This window comes from Limulus polyphemus, unplaced genomic scaffold (assembly GCF_000517525.1).
Source record: "Limulus polyphemus unplaced genomic scaffold, Limulus_polyphemus-2.1.2 Scaffold6375, whole genome shotgun sequence".
Classification (NCBI taxonomy): domain Eukaryota; kingdom Metazoa; phylum Arthropoda; class Merostomata; order Xiphosura; family Limulidae; genus Limulus; species Limulus polyphemus.
In genome coordinates this window covers 1-15,101 of record NW_013671985.1, presented here as the reverse complement: position 1 = coordinate 15,101, position 15,101 = coordinate 1, and the positions used below count along the sequence as shown (strand labels likewise).

Genomic DNA, 15,101 nt, shown 5'->3' with positions numbered 1-15,101 from the left:
AATAAGTGTTTCTGTATTCTACCATATGTCTGAATAAGTGTTTCTGTATTCTACCATATGTCTGAATAAGTGTTTCTGTATTCTACCATATGTCTGATAAGTGTTTCTGTATTCTACCATATGTCTGAATAAGTGTTTCTGTATTCTACCATATGTCTGAATAAGTGTTTCTGTATTCTACCATATGTCTGAATAAGTGTTTCTGTATTCTACCATATGTCTTAAAAAGTTTCATACTTTACTATATGTCTTAGTTTAAAACTGTTGTGTGAAAAAAAAAGTTAATGCCATATATATATATATATATATATACCCAGTAAATTCTTTATTAATTGTAGAGGTCTATTTACTTTCATGTCAATATTACTAAAGTGCTAAACAAAATAATTATGTTCTTTTACAGTTTCTATTTAACAGCCTCTCTTCATATGTAAGTTCAAATAACCACACATAGGGTAATAAAATACATTTAATGGATCACTAGATAGCATTAGAAAATAAATTGAACTTAAAATATAACATTCTTTTTCCTTAATGCTAAAACAAATTCAAATGCAAATAAAAATCATAAAATGCAAGCTGCATGTATAAATTAGCTTTAATTCTTAGTAATATCATGAACACTAGAAATATATTTTTTTATCAGAAATCTACAAGTCTTTTATTATGTGTGACACTACTACCCTCTTAAAGTCAACAAATTAACCATACAGTTTTGTGTCATTTTGTAGTAGTTTTCTAAGTAGAGATTTACCTATTGTTGCCTTAGTACTTACCAGGGTCCTAACTTTGCATTGTTTAGTCAGCCCTGACCAGCTAAGAGGCCCACGGGCCAAGTAGAATAGTGAAAATCAAAAAATTTAACCAGTCCAACAGGCCAGATTAGAATTTTATGCATTTTTTCCTATCTTATTTTGTCATCAAATATACACTTCTATAGTTTTTATATCTTGTAAAAGTATTTTCTTCAACCTCCCAAATGGAGCCTTTAGCTTTCTGTTTTTAAACATTATGGTAAATCCTGATAATGTCTGAACTGAAAAGGAAGTTCTTGGAACATGTGAATAATGGGATCAATTCTAACCAAAGAATATTACTATCTAAATGAAGAAATATTTCATCTTTTGGTCAGTATTAAAATAGTAATCTCAAGTTTGTTTGTTTATTTTTTGTGTTTCTCTGGATTTTGTTTGTGTGTTTGTTGTTTAGCTATTTGGACTTTCGTTATTGTAGTACCAAGCTGTACAACATGTTTTACACTACTTTTAGTTTAAAAGTTTAAGAAATTTTGTTTGGTTCCCTGATTGACACATAGTATTGATCAAGCAAGTTTCTAACCCTAACTTTCCCCACTGGCTAATTGGATCAAGTGTAGATTGGGTGCCTTTTTATCCCATTCTCTTGCAGGAATTACAATGTGCTTTTAATTAGTAAACCTAGTTATTCTTGTTGGTTAATAGACAGTAGCTGAAAGTGCCTATGCCCATTAGCTGACTGATCTAACAGACATCAATCATGTCTGAAACTTGAGAGTTTTTTGTCTTATTTAAAACAGTGTTGGGGCCTGGGAGAGCAGATTTTCTAACAAATTTCAGCAGATTCTACACGGATTTCACTTACGTAAATTGTAGAGGGATATACATAAATCTTGACACGGAATACTAGAGTTAATTTCATTTGGACTTAAACAGAGTTTTTGTAGTGTTTCTTTAATTAACTTCTATACAAGACCCCTTTACAGTTCTCACTTTCAATTGCTGGTAACAAGTTTGTGTATTTTTATGTAGTTCTACTCTTCAAGAACTCTTTAATTTCTCTTTCAACTTCAGGGATAACTTTAATTATTTTTTGTGAGGGTGCTGTTTGGCTTTAGCCTGTAATTTAACTAATATTTGTTTAAATTCACCAATGAAAAAAATTATGTACTAGTTACATCATAGAACAATGGAGCATAGGTTTAAATTTAAAGAATGGATTATTATCGTTTTGGTAAAATCTGAGTGGGATTTTGCAAAAGATAAATGAGGGTTGATTTTATCGTTTTACATTTTAACTTAAAGATAATCTTGTCTTGTGATTACCTTTAGATACTAACTTAGATTACAGAAGGAAGAATGCACAGCAAGAACATATTGTTCTATAGTTTTCATTGCTCTCACATCCTTTTTGTGACAAACAATGATCACTTTCCCACAATAAACTGTATTGCAGTAGTGTTATCTTGTATTGTATGATAGTGTGTTGTTGTTTACGCTGTACACCATAAAGATTTCCATAAAATATGTGTTCCTTGTACAAATCTGTGTTCTGTCTCATTCTTTGTGGCCCAAATCAGAAATAAACAAATGCACATGAGATCCATGAGCCTCCTGCTATTCATGGGCCTGACTCCTCTGCTCTGTGAGCTATCCTCATGGTACCACAATATTGACAGAAAAAAAAGTATAAATAAATATTTCAAAATTTAACTTTACTCTAGGTAATCAAAAGGCCTGATTAACACTGCAGCACACAATAAATGCATGATTTTATCTTAAAATTGTGTCATCTCCTACATTGAAATCTCAACAATGATAACTTAAACAGAACTAATCAAAGCCATCACAACTAAAGGAGACTCCTACTTGAGTCCAGGAAGCTATACCGTATCAGGAAGTAGGAACACAAAATGTCTCAGAAGGAAGGAACACTAAATAAGTGTGTCAGAAAGGAGGAACACTAAATGTGTGTGTCAGGAAGTAGGAACACTAAATATGTGTGTCAGGAAGTAGGAACACTAAATATGTGTGTCAGGAAGTAGGAACACTAAATATGTGTGTCAGGAAGTAGGAACACTAAATATGTGTGTCAGGAAGTAGGAACACTAAATAAGTGCGTCAGGAAATAGGAACACCTCAAGGTGTGTGTCAGGAAATAGGAACACTCAAGGTGTGTGTCAGGAAGTAGGAACACTCAAGGTGTGTGTCAGGAAGTAGGAACACTCAAGGTGTGTGTCAGGAAGGAGGAACACTCAAGGTGTGTGTCAGGAAGTAGGAACACTCAAGGTGTGTGTCAGGAAGGAGGAACACTAAAGATGTGTGTCAGGAAGTAGGAACAGTAAATATGTTTGCCAAGAAGGAACACTCAAAATGTATATTGGAAAGGAACACAAAGTTAGTAAGGAAGTAGAAACACTCAAGAGCTTAGGAGTGTCAAGAAAGCACTAATATATCTATACATTAGAAATGCACATTATCAAAGAAAATCAACATACTATACATATTTGTTCATATCAAGTGCTACACTTGTTTCTGTAACATGGACATAAATGATACTGACAGATTTGTAGGCATACTATTTTTTTATATAGAGAAACTTACGTAGGTACATGATAGCATACTCCAGGGACAGAAGACGGAATTTGGACTCGTTTGGAGCTTGATCCTGGCTTAAACTCCAGTCTCAACTGTACTCGCTTTTCTGGGTAAAATATACATCACAGAAAAATCAGATACATGTTTTATTTCAATATGAACAAACCAACTTTTTCATGTGTACATTGATTTCCAAAGCTAGCCAACTTAGATTACTATATAACATCAATTCATTATGTAAACTGTTTATAATGCTGACCAATGTTAACATTTTACTTTACTGAAAATGTATTTCTGATAAATACTTACCTCCAAATACATAATTGCTATTTCTGCCTATGAGATTTGCATGCTGCTATCCTTGGGCTAACTTCATCTAAATTCATGTGTTTAATGTGAACTGTGCTGGTATTTGATGATGTCATCATGAAAAACAGCCCTCCAACAAAACGAGGGTGAAACAACCTCTATGTGCAGTAATTCCCCCCTATACAATTGCAGGTGAGAAACTTCATTCTTAGCCGAATAAAAGAGAAAGTGAATTGTAAGTGGGGAGGATGGGTGGGAAGGTGTGAATAGGTGAGTATCTATTGGAAATACATTTTCATGTAAGGAGAATATAAACTTCCAATAACTCACCTCTACACACACAATAGCCAGAATCCAACACTGAAATGGTAAAGGGGCTGGTGCAAAACATTAAACCTAGATGGGCTCCCTTAAGAAAGCACCAGAAGGGAAAGCCCATGGAGTTTGACAGCTGATGGCAAGGGCACACCTGTGGGAGACCCTCATCTCATCTTGACCAGAGCATACTTTTTGTCTGAAAGAGAGAGAGAAAGATAAAATAAAACTCCAAATGTCACAGGGATGAAACTTTTTCACCACCAACCAAGCACTTGCACTTAAGTGTGTGACAAGCCAAGAAGTGTAGTGTGGTTAGGGTGCAATCACACCTTACTGTGTCTCACCTCAGCTCAATTGGATGGGTCGAAACAGGGGTGATGAATCCATCTAGCTGGATAAATTACAAGGTTTTCCCATGCTCCCTTGGAGAATTCACATTGGAGAGACTTAGAGAAGCACTCAGGTCCCCATCAGATGCCTGCCTGCGAGAAAGACCTTTTACTGGAGACAGTGCAATTGGATGGGTCGAAACAGGGGTGATGAATCCATCTAGCTGGATAAATGACAAGGGTTTCCCATGCTCCCTTGGAGAATTCACATTGGAGAGACTTAGAGAAGCACTCAGGTCCCCATCAGATGCCTGCCTGCGAGAAAGACCTTTTACTGGAGACAGTGCAATTGGGTAACCAAGAAACTCTATCTTGAAAAGCAGGAACGAGAGAAGAGGACAGTCACCTCCTTAATGCTGGCTTTCTCCATGATAGTCCATGGAAGGTATGGTCTGGATTGGGCAGTTGAGTAATCTTAATCTCACATTGATACCTCAAGTGGTCCATCTCAACAGTGGGTACTGGTAGAGTCAGGGTAAATGGGTTGAGCACTTTCAATTACCCTTGGTCTGATGCAGATTTTGGAAAATAAGCATACCCTGGGATACAACACCAGCAATCTGGTAGGATCTTATAAGGTGGAACAGAGTGAGGAAAAAAATATGTACTTTCCTTTCTCAAAGATGTTGTGTAGATTGAAAAATAGCAACTGGAGGAAATCAAAATCCTGCAGGAGACAAAACAGATGATGAAGATAATGGCAGATGGACATGCTAGTCTGAAGGATCTTACCCAAGGGTCGGTGAAAATGAGATACAAGATAGTGGGGCAGGTGATGAACTTCATTCAGTGAAATGTGTAAAAGCCTGCAAGCATCAATATCCAGGGAAGAATACACCCAGAGGAGTTGGTAGACCCATACAGTAAGCGTAGGAGGTGACATGGTCCCTGGATGAAAAGGGGTCCCAAGTCAAAAACAAATGATGATGGAAACCACAAAAAGGAAATGTTTATGCCAAAAAATATTGCACAGCTGGAACCGGTCAAAAGAAACAGTCCAGGTCTGAGTGAGCACAGAGGTGAGAAAGAGGGTGATAGAAGAGAAAGAACAATAACCTTCACAAGCAGCTGAAGTCTTGGTAAGAAGGGATCGGGCTGGGTAGAAAAGTAAATAAGTACAGTGAAAGAGAGTGTGGGAAGCATCAATGGCATATACATCCAAATGATTGTGATCACACGCAAGAAGAAGAAGGTATGTCTTAAGAAAACGATGGTATAAAGAACAAGAAGCCAATGGCTCAAATTGGGCACATGTGAGAGCATGTAAAGCCACATTAAGGTCCTAGTCAAGCATGGGAGTCAGTAAAGAAGGAAGGATTGGAACAGAGTGGAGAAGACAGGGGAGGAAAACACCTGGTGATAATGGGAAAGGTGAAATTTAGTGGAAACAGTGCAATTGGATGACAGTCCAAATAAAACACCAGGGACAGACAAACATTTCCCAGTTTTAAATTAGACCAGACATGTGAGCCTTTCTCTCTCATATTTTTGGGAGATCAAATAATGGTGGGCAGGTATCTGAGGATTGGAGAATTTCTAATGCTACTCATACTTTTAAAAGGAGTGATAAGAATTGCCCAAAAATTATAGGTTAATCAATCTTACTTCTTTATCAGCAAAATTTCTGGAGAGCCTGATAGTAGAAGCTTTCAAAATTATCCTACTAATCTGTTCTCTTTCTTTTTTTTTGAGCATGTTGCTTGTTATCTGGACTAACATAAAATACCTAGTTTGAAAGATCCCTCATGATTCACAGAGGCTCCAATGTACTGATCAAACTCCTCCATTATCCTTAATCACTTCTATAGCTATCCCAAGAGGGGTTTGTATTTGAAAAAGAAAAACCTTTTAGGGGTAACCACCCATTATATCTGCATACATGCATCATGTTTGGTCTCACTAGCTCATGAGTAGGTTCATCACAGTTTGAAACATGTTAACCACAGAATCCTGAGAGTGGCTAAGAACAGAAAAAATCTTATTCTGTATTCAGGTTCAGCAACCCTGAACACCTACTCCTAGACCACCCATCATGCTTGGATGAACTATAATGTTTTAGGACACCCCAGAGCCTAAGTAAATAGCATTTCTCATAGTAAATCTAATACACTTTTAGGGTGTATTTATAAACATATTGATTACAAGTTAAATGAAATAACTATCTCTCAATATAAATCCCATGTTCTGTCTCACTTGGAATACTGGGTAAAGTTTTGGCCTCTTTATCTAAGAAAGAACATTGACTTATTGATAAGGGTACAGCAGAGGGCTATCATGATAATTCCAGGGATAGAGGCAGTGGCATTGTGGTAGAAGAGTTAAACCTGTGATGGGAAGCAGTTATTTATCATGCATCTGGTGCAGTAATGTAAGAGAATAAAGTGCAAACACCCAACATCATGTGTACACTGTTTCATAGTATTTCTACAACTGTAGCTACAGGCCTGAGTTGGTGAGCTCATCGTGCCTAATAAAATCATGCTCTTGTCACACTATTTTGTTACTACATCCACACCTGCAAAGTCTCTCAGAAGACTTAGGCCATACTGAAATTCATCAGCCTGTAGGGCCCACCTGGACCAGAGTTAGGTTTTAACCATGCAACCCACAAATGATGGTCTTCCAAGCTGGAGGGCCCACCTGGACCAGAGTTAGGTTTTAACCATGCAACTCACAAATGATGGTCTTCCAAGCCCCATTCTTTGTGTCTAAAGTACACCAGACATATAATATATATTTGGCTATGATGTTTCATGCAGGTTTTTACATTCACAATGCAAGAAATTACACCACTTTGGAACCAAAAACCAAAACGTTTTCTGGGTGGATGTTCCTCCCAGATCCACCACTGGATTTTTTGCCTCACTTTACACTCATGTTCAGTCTGAAATAGTAAGGCTTTATTTTTCTTGGAAAAATCTTGTAATTCCAGCATGATAATTCTCTGTAATTCATGTCCATTTACTATTATAAAATATGTCCTTTCCAGAAAAGTCAAAATCACAAAATGCACAACTGAAAATATTGGGATTGACATACACAATCTGTCAGAAAAAAATCCTTGGCTCTCAGCTCATAATGAAACCAATTTTCTAGAAGTCAAACTAAGAAACTGTAAATTAACCTGAATGGTTCATTCAGTTTATAAGCAAATACAATTAGTGATTTCCATCATGTCTGAGAGAGGAGGAGATATTTTCATCACTAACACCACTTCTATATCATCACTTTAATGTTTTGTTCATCTTACAGCACATGTGTGTAGAATGACAACTAACTGCACGTAGTTTATAATACAAAAATGCTGTTCACCTTTAAGATTATGCTCCTGAATTTCACATAGTTAAATAAAAGAAAGAAGCATGATTACCGTGTGAAAAGATTAAACTTTTCCTTTGATCACCCATATTTTTTCGTTTTGTTTCTTTACTGCTTATGATAATGTGTACTTTTCAAAACTTTTCAGCAGCAAGCACATATACTCTTTGTTGAGGTTCTTGACTTCTGCACATTTCAGTCTGGATATTTCTAAAGAAATAGATAAAATAAAGATTTGTTTTAAAATACTTTGGGAAAGTTACATGTCTAATGTACATTCTACCTTAATTATGGGTAAGTTAAAATGTTTTTCAAAGGTTGTCATGCAATAAATAAAACATCAAGATGTTAAGAAATCAGTGCTGACTGGGGATCTTTGTCTCACACTCGTATTTTGAGACTGATGACCTTGAAACTGTATTGCCAGAGGTTATGTAATTATCATATATATATATATATTATGACTGCTACACAATGAAAAAATGAATTAAAATGCAAGAAGGAATTTAGTGTGACTAACTATGGGAAACATTACACAGCAACTTCAAAAGGAGTGTTAAAGAGTGGTAAAACCAAAATCATAAAAGTGAATTTTATAATATTAAAAAAAGTATCTAATCACAAAACCGGATAAAAAATATTAATTAAATGATACATAATGAATCACTAATTTAAGTTACTATACAGAAACAGAATCTATGAATTAGATATTGATAAATAAATCAACATATTAACCTGATGTGTACATGTGGTGGTCAGTGTGCATGCCATGACCTTTTACAGAGTGCTATTCAAAACATAATATGTATTTGATGTCAGAGGTATAAGTTAATACCTTTATCCTATATTGTTGATTTTGTGACATCTAAACTGTAGATATTTTGGAGTTTCTAGAGGTTATGCAACATGCAAACTTTACAACTAACAAAATAATTTTTATTCTTCACATGAACATCACCATGTCAAGGTCTAAGTCAGAATGACGTCAATTCACAGACATATCTTGAGTACAATACTTTTGTAAAACATCAGATTTTTTGTTTACAACAGACTGGTACATTTAAGTAAAGTTTGCTACATTTCATGTAGATACACGTAGCAAATTTGGAATTATAGTCAGCATTCTTTCTCCAATATCGAACTGACCCCACGAGCATTCAGTTAATGTAAACAGAAAGAATATATTAACTGTCTCCTTATCACTAATACACCTTTTGCCTTAAAAGTGTCATTAAAAACCAGATAAACCAAGAAATTGTTATATTTTTAATAACATGGACATATAAGCACCTTGCTTTACATGAAGCCAGTAACTTAATATCTTAGATTTAATTCTTTTAGGAATGCATTTGACTACAATGAATTGAATATATTAAAGTTATTAAGAGTTTTCCAACATATATCTATAACTTATTTGTAAGTGACACCAAAAAAGGGGGGGGGGGTTAAGTATTTGAGCGGTTAAATAAAGGTGAAGGTTATGTACAAGATGTATGAAGAGTCAATTGCAAAAATCTTAAAAGAGGTATTGATATCCTGTGCTTTTTCTAAATACTTAGATGTCAGCTACTACATCATATATTTTAAATGATATTTGACAGAATTTTAATAAAAAAACTCTCAAGTTCTGCTATTGAATATTTTTTGCTTCCTGCATTATACCAAGATAATATTTTTCAAACTTTTCTGATGTTTTTTAATGATATAATTAGACATTTAAAAGCCAAAGAAATAAGTATCTTTAATTCAATTACTGACATTCGGTGGTTGTGTTAATGCAAAAATATGAATTCTGGCCACAAAATAGATTAATTGGATGAAAGAAAAACTCATTCTGCATTCACAGGATGCATGAAAATGGGAAAGGAACACAATAATAAAGAAAGATGCATCTTAACATAAACAGGGTTAGCAGTTTATGGCCATCAGTACTGGCAGTATTGGTACTGGTTTACAGTACATCATATGTTGAGAATAATATATGTTTTCACATGTCCCACCTTCGAAGTTTTTGAGGGAATTTTACAAATGTTTCAGTATTTTTAGCATTTTAAAAGAGTTTAGGAAAGAAGTTACAACAATTCTCTGAGTTTTTAAGTGAACATATACATGAAGTAATATCGTAAGTAAACATGCTTGTATTACAAAATAAGGTCAAGAACTAGGAAAGTATAGCTAGCTGGTTAAATGGTATTTAAAATAACGAGTTAGGAGTTATAAAAAATTAAGCTACGTCAGAGATGTTGAGAAAAGTGCTAGCACAAGTGATTGGCAGTGATTAATTACTGATGCCAACTTGTTAGTACTGTGGAGACTACGAAAACGTTGATGTTAACATGTAAAAGCAGTACTTTGATGATATATTCCTAACATGATGCTGGTGTACTAGAACAAGTGAGAAGGCAATCAGCTAACTCACCATAACAGTAACCAATCACCGAGTTTTGGTTATGGTTTTGAACTAACCCAGGAAGTTGCACAAACTGACCAATAAAGTGTTAGAGCTACTTGCAGGTAGTTAGAAACACTATTTGGGAAGTCAACAATATGGGTTAAAAACTCGTGTCTGAAGCCGCAAAATCAGTTCTTATCAGTCTTGTTCGAGTTGTTACAGTCGTTCTTGAAGTTCTCCACTATGATCTCCAACCTCCAGCTCTGTTGTAAGTATCTGCCATGTATTCTATTTAATTAATGTAATTTAGTAGTAAAGGACATTCATGTTTATATTAGGGAAATGTACTCTATATGTTCTGGTTATTGGTGCTGATTAAAAGTAACAGTAAAAGTTATAACGATTAGTAAACTTTTGACTATTATTTTATGCTATGTGGAAAAATGTTGTTATATTTTGTTCAATGTTAGTCTTGGAATCTGTTTCTTTATTCTATCTGTAAATTATTACCTCGAGTTAGCGACTTGTGAGCTCCACTAGCCACTTCAAATCCCCAACTAAATAAATTTGGTGTAATTGGCAGTATAATTGAAACTCCTACAATTTGCCCTAAGGGCACTGCCCATTACATTTTGAAAGAACACCTCCTCTGGTATTTCAGCTTTGCTTTTCATAGAATTATAAATGTTTGATGCAGAAGTTTTGAGTTCATACTTCAGTCGATAAGCGAATCTCAATGTGAAAATTGGCAGTAGCATGAAATATGGAAAACTGGAAAATGTGAATATGCCTACGTGACTGATTGCACGTTAGGTAGGTGCATGTGTGATTAATCCTTAGCGGGATGGTCAAACTGCGCATGTCACAACGTTTAAGTGAGTTACATTCAAAATTTAATTAAACTACTTAATTATCATGGTATATGAACAAACTTGACATCAAACCATAGATAAAAAAATCAAATTTTTATATTATATAAATTTAAAGTTTTAATTGTATAAGCAAATATTTAAAAACAACCTCAAATTTCCTTAGTGTGAAAATTTGGATATTTATTCTTGAGCCATCTCTTCTTCTGGATTTTTTTGTACACCCCCTAGAAAGCTACAAAATGTAACATAAAATATTCTCCATAATTTCATCACTGATATTCTAAAGCTATATTTTTATATTCTTCAATCTTATGGGGCTAAAGAGCAATCCATGAAAATTCAGAAACCACTTTCCATGCCTACCTCTGACATGCTCTAATTTATAATTTGCTAATAGTTGTTTTTGAGGCTGACTCTCATTAAATTTATAACCAATAGAAAGCCTAGATTTCAACTGATTCATTGCCATAGTCATCATACCATGTGGGCTTACAAATAATTGAAAATGTGGTTTGATGTGAAAAAAATTTTCCCACAAGAACACACTGGGAAGAATAATTGAATTTCTAACTGCTCAAGTCATATGATTAGAAATGCTCGATTTCCGGGTACCGGTGGTACTCAGTTGGTACTGGTAACCTGGTACCCCCAGTACTATTGCAAACTCTGAGTATAACTAATACCCTTGAATTTTACCATCTGACTGGAAATATTTAAAGAGTATCTAGTTTCAGCTTAAAAATATCATATAATTTGATTTAGTTTTTCTAACATTTTCCATGTTGTGAAATATACAAAATTTCATTGAGACATTGTTTTCAAAAGATGTTATAAATACTTCATTATATTTTACAATTTTTAGGAAATTTACCATTGAATTGTTTCAACAGGCATCTGCTAGTCTCTGTATAAATCACCAGTTAAGCCTCACTTGGTATACTATATATATAATTTTGATATTACCTATTACAGGATACGAACTCGTTGGAAAGGGTAGAATAGAACTACTAGAATTATTACAGGAACAGAAGGGTTAGATTAATTAACTTATTTTCTCTTAAGGAAATAAGTGTAAGAAGTAATCTTATTGAGCTTGCAATATCATCTAGAAGATCAATAGGAAAAATACTTCTCATTGTTTTGTGTTGTATCCTGAAGACAAGTTTGAGATTTGGAAGAAACAGATGGGGTTGTTGTTAAAGAGTTTGACTTTTCTAACATGATTAACACATGGAATAAGATACTATTAACAGTATGGAGGTCAGCACCTTATAGAAATGTAAAAGTGGGATAAATAATTTCCTGAAAAATAAAGTTGGGTTTCATTTTCTTTAGCCACTTTTCTTCAGTAATGAATGCACAAGTTCTGCCTAGAAGAACAAAACAGTCCTTGTTGTCTATATGTTATATTACCAAATATAACTTTTATTTCCCCATTGTCATATAAACTATATATAAAGTTTCATTTTGTGAACTCTAAAACACCATAAAGGAATAATGGTTTATATACTGATGAGCAACTTCACAATTCTAACAGGCTATAGGATCTACAAGTGTAAATGCTACACAACAAAACTATTTAAGCACATATCATCAAATGACTTTCTTTTTTTGATGCATGAAACTTCAAGTAGCTAAAGAATATTGTGAAAATGTATAATAACAGTTAGTAAATTAATTTTATGCATATAAATACCAAAAGCATGCAAAAGTAAAAATCTAAAACAAGGTAGTACAGAATAGGCAAAATTATATTAATTTATATAAAGAAAAATGAAAGTTATAAAATCTTATTAAAATTCAAATACATAAAATACTTTTAGAGTTTTAGATACTCTAAATACATACAAATGGTCTGTCTTTGTCACTTTGTGTCTGAGGGACTTTGGATGTTTTACCAATAATTTTAATTCAAAGCATTCATTCATATAAATGAAAATAATATTAATACTAATAGTATTACTATTAATTCTAGCATCTGTGATTGTTTTTAAATTTTTATGTAATTAAAAACTATGATTATAAAATTCCTTAAAAACATAAACTTAACAGAATCAATTACAGAAGTGCTCTTAGTTATACTTAGTTAAAGTAACCTTTACTCAACTTTTTGAAACTTTCGTAATATAAATGAAATATCATTATCATATATATATATATATAACCTCGTCTTATCAGCATTGGGCCTTAATAATAATAGTGATTATTATGCCTGTCAATATGATAAGTACATAGTCCAAAAGTTAACTTCATTTTACGCTATAATTTTATTTCATAAGTAACTGTTAATTGTTACACGTTACATTTATAATCATGCAAGTTTATTAATAATATTATTGTTCCATAGTTTAGTTACCCAGCATAACTATACTATCATATATTAGCATTACTATTAGTAATATTATTAATCTTGTAAGTTGTAACTTGTAGTGATAATAATACTACACTACTATACCCCGTACATTGAAGCATATCAGTTATAAACCTATATATATATATATATAAATTATAATAATAACAAGCAAAAATAAGAACTTACAATTTTTCAATAATCGTCATTGTTCAAGATTCATTAACTAACAACCTTACATCAAAAAATAGAATCCATGATAATATGTTAGACACTACGACAGTTAACTTCCTTACTATACTTTATATACTTAACTGCCATCTATTGTTGAGCCATTTTTCTTTTCATATTCAATTGATATGGCATTTATATTTCATTATTCAATCTAGTAAATAAAAGTTAACACACTAGATTTTACCTGTTTTAATAATAATTCTCAAGTGCATGGATAATTTCACATGAAAATATTTTCAAATTTATGTATCACTTATAGATGCTACTTTAGTGTGCGATCTACATTGATACTATCATCAACAATGTTTTATTGATTCACTAAAATATAATGTTGCGTCAGCGAGGTCAAGTGACTAGTATCACGCCACGTCCTTTTAGAAATATCCTGTTCCTTCATGAATGCTCTAGCGTTTACTAGATATGTGTTAGTCTAGTATATATAAGACGGCCACAAAGTGACGGGAAAAATATGTGTGTAATTGAACTGCGGAGGTAATGAGTAAGAATATTGTTGAGCACGTGAGAAGTTCGTTGTGAGTTAAGCGTTTGTTATAGAGCGACTGTTGAAATAAAGTGTATCGTAAAGTTGTATTCGGAAAGAATAAACCAGTTTTATTTAAGAAAGGACTTGTGTCGCTAAAGTTTCGTCGGAACGAATTTACGGAAAATTAACTAACGAACGGAAACGTAACAAATTGGTGTCAGAAAGTGGGATAAAGAAAAAGAAGAAAAAGAGAAGATGGAAACGAGATGCGGCAAATCAAACTACAGCTTAGCAAATTTGACAGCAGCAATACAAGAACAGCAAAAGAAACAAGAAGAACGAGAAAGTAAACAAGATGAGAGACAACAGCAGTTACAAGAAAACCTGCAACAATGGCAGGTCGAACAACAAAATAAACAAGAAATGAAACAAGAAGAGAGACAACAGCAGTTGCAAGAAAACCTGCAACAGTGGCAGCTCGAACAACAAAATAAACAAGAAGAGAGGTTATAGCAGTTGTTGGAGGAAAAGGAAAAGAAACAAGAAGAGAGATTAGAGCAGTGACAACTAGAACAAGAAAACAAACAGGAAGAAAGTCTCCAACAGTTGCAGGAAAGTCAGCAGCAACTACAGGAAAGACAGCAGCAACTACAAGAAAGTCAACAACAGTGGCAAGAAGTACAAATGGAAAACATTAGAAAATTTAAAAGCGCCAACTTCATATAACTTCATTGGGGCACGTCCCTTATGCTTGGGTCCCCTTTTAGCACAACATGTACTGCATGTTCTGCACCATTCTTCCACATCTTGTCTCATACCTATCCAGTAAAATCTCTGTCGTAGGGGACTCAATGTTTTCTTAACTCCGAGATGTCCTCCTGTTACAGTATCATGCGATTGATGCAACACAACTTCCCGTAACTTTCTTGGTATAACCGTTTGCCAGGTCGTCACTTTCCCATCGGTAGTTTCCCATCTCCGGAGAAGAATACCATCTTCAAGCTTCAACTGGTCCCATTGTGCCCAATAGTTTTTGTCACAGGGCTTAGACTAGACACCTTCTCCCAAGCATGGCGCAAAAC

General features: G+C 34.0%; 1 long non-coding RNA gene across 1 annotated transcript in view; it reads right to left on the bottom strand.

Moving 5' to 3' along the window:
* LOC106473658 overlaps nucleotides 1-13,617 on the bottom strand; it is a 15,284-nt gene extending 1,667 nt beyond the window's left edge. The window contains exons 1-3 of the long non-coding RNA XR_001291695.1: nucleotides 13,491-13,617; nucleotides 7,740-7,897; nucleotides 3,360-3,459 (exon numbers count right to left, since the gene is read on the bottom strand). This is a non-coding gene — a long non-coding RNA (uncharacterized LOC106473658). The remainder of the gene's footprint in view (nucleotides 1-3,359; nucleotides 3,460-7,739; nucleotides 7,898-13,490) is intronic.
* Between the last annotated feature and the right edge of the window lie 1,484 nt (nucleotides 13,618-15,101).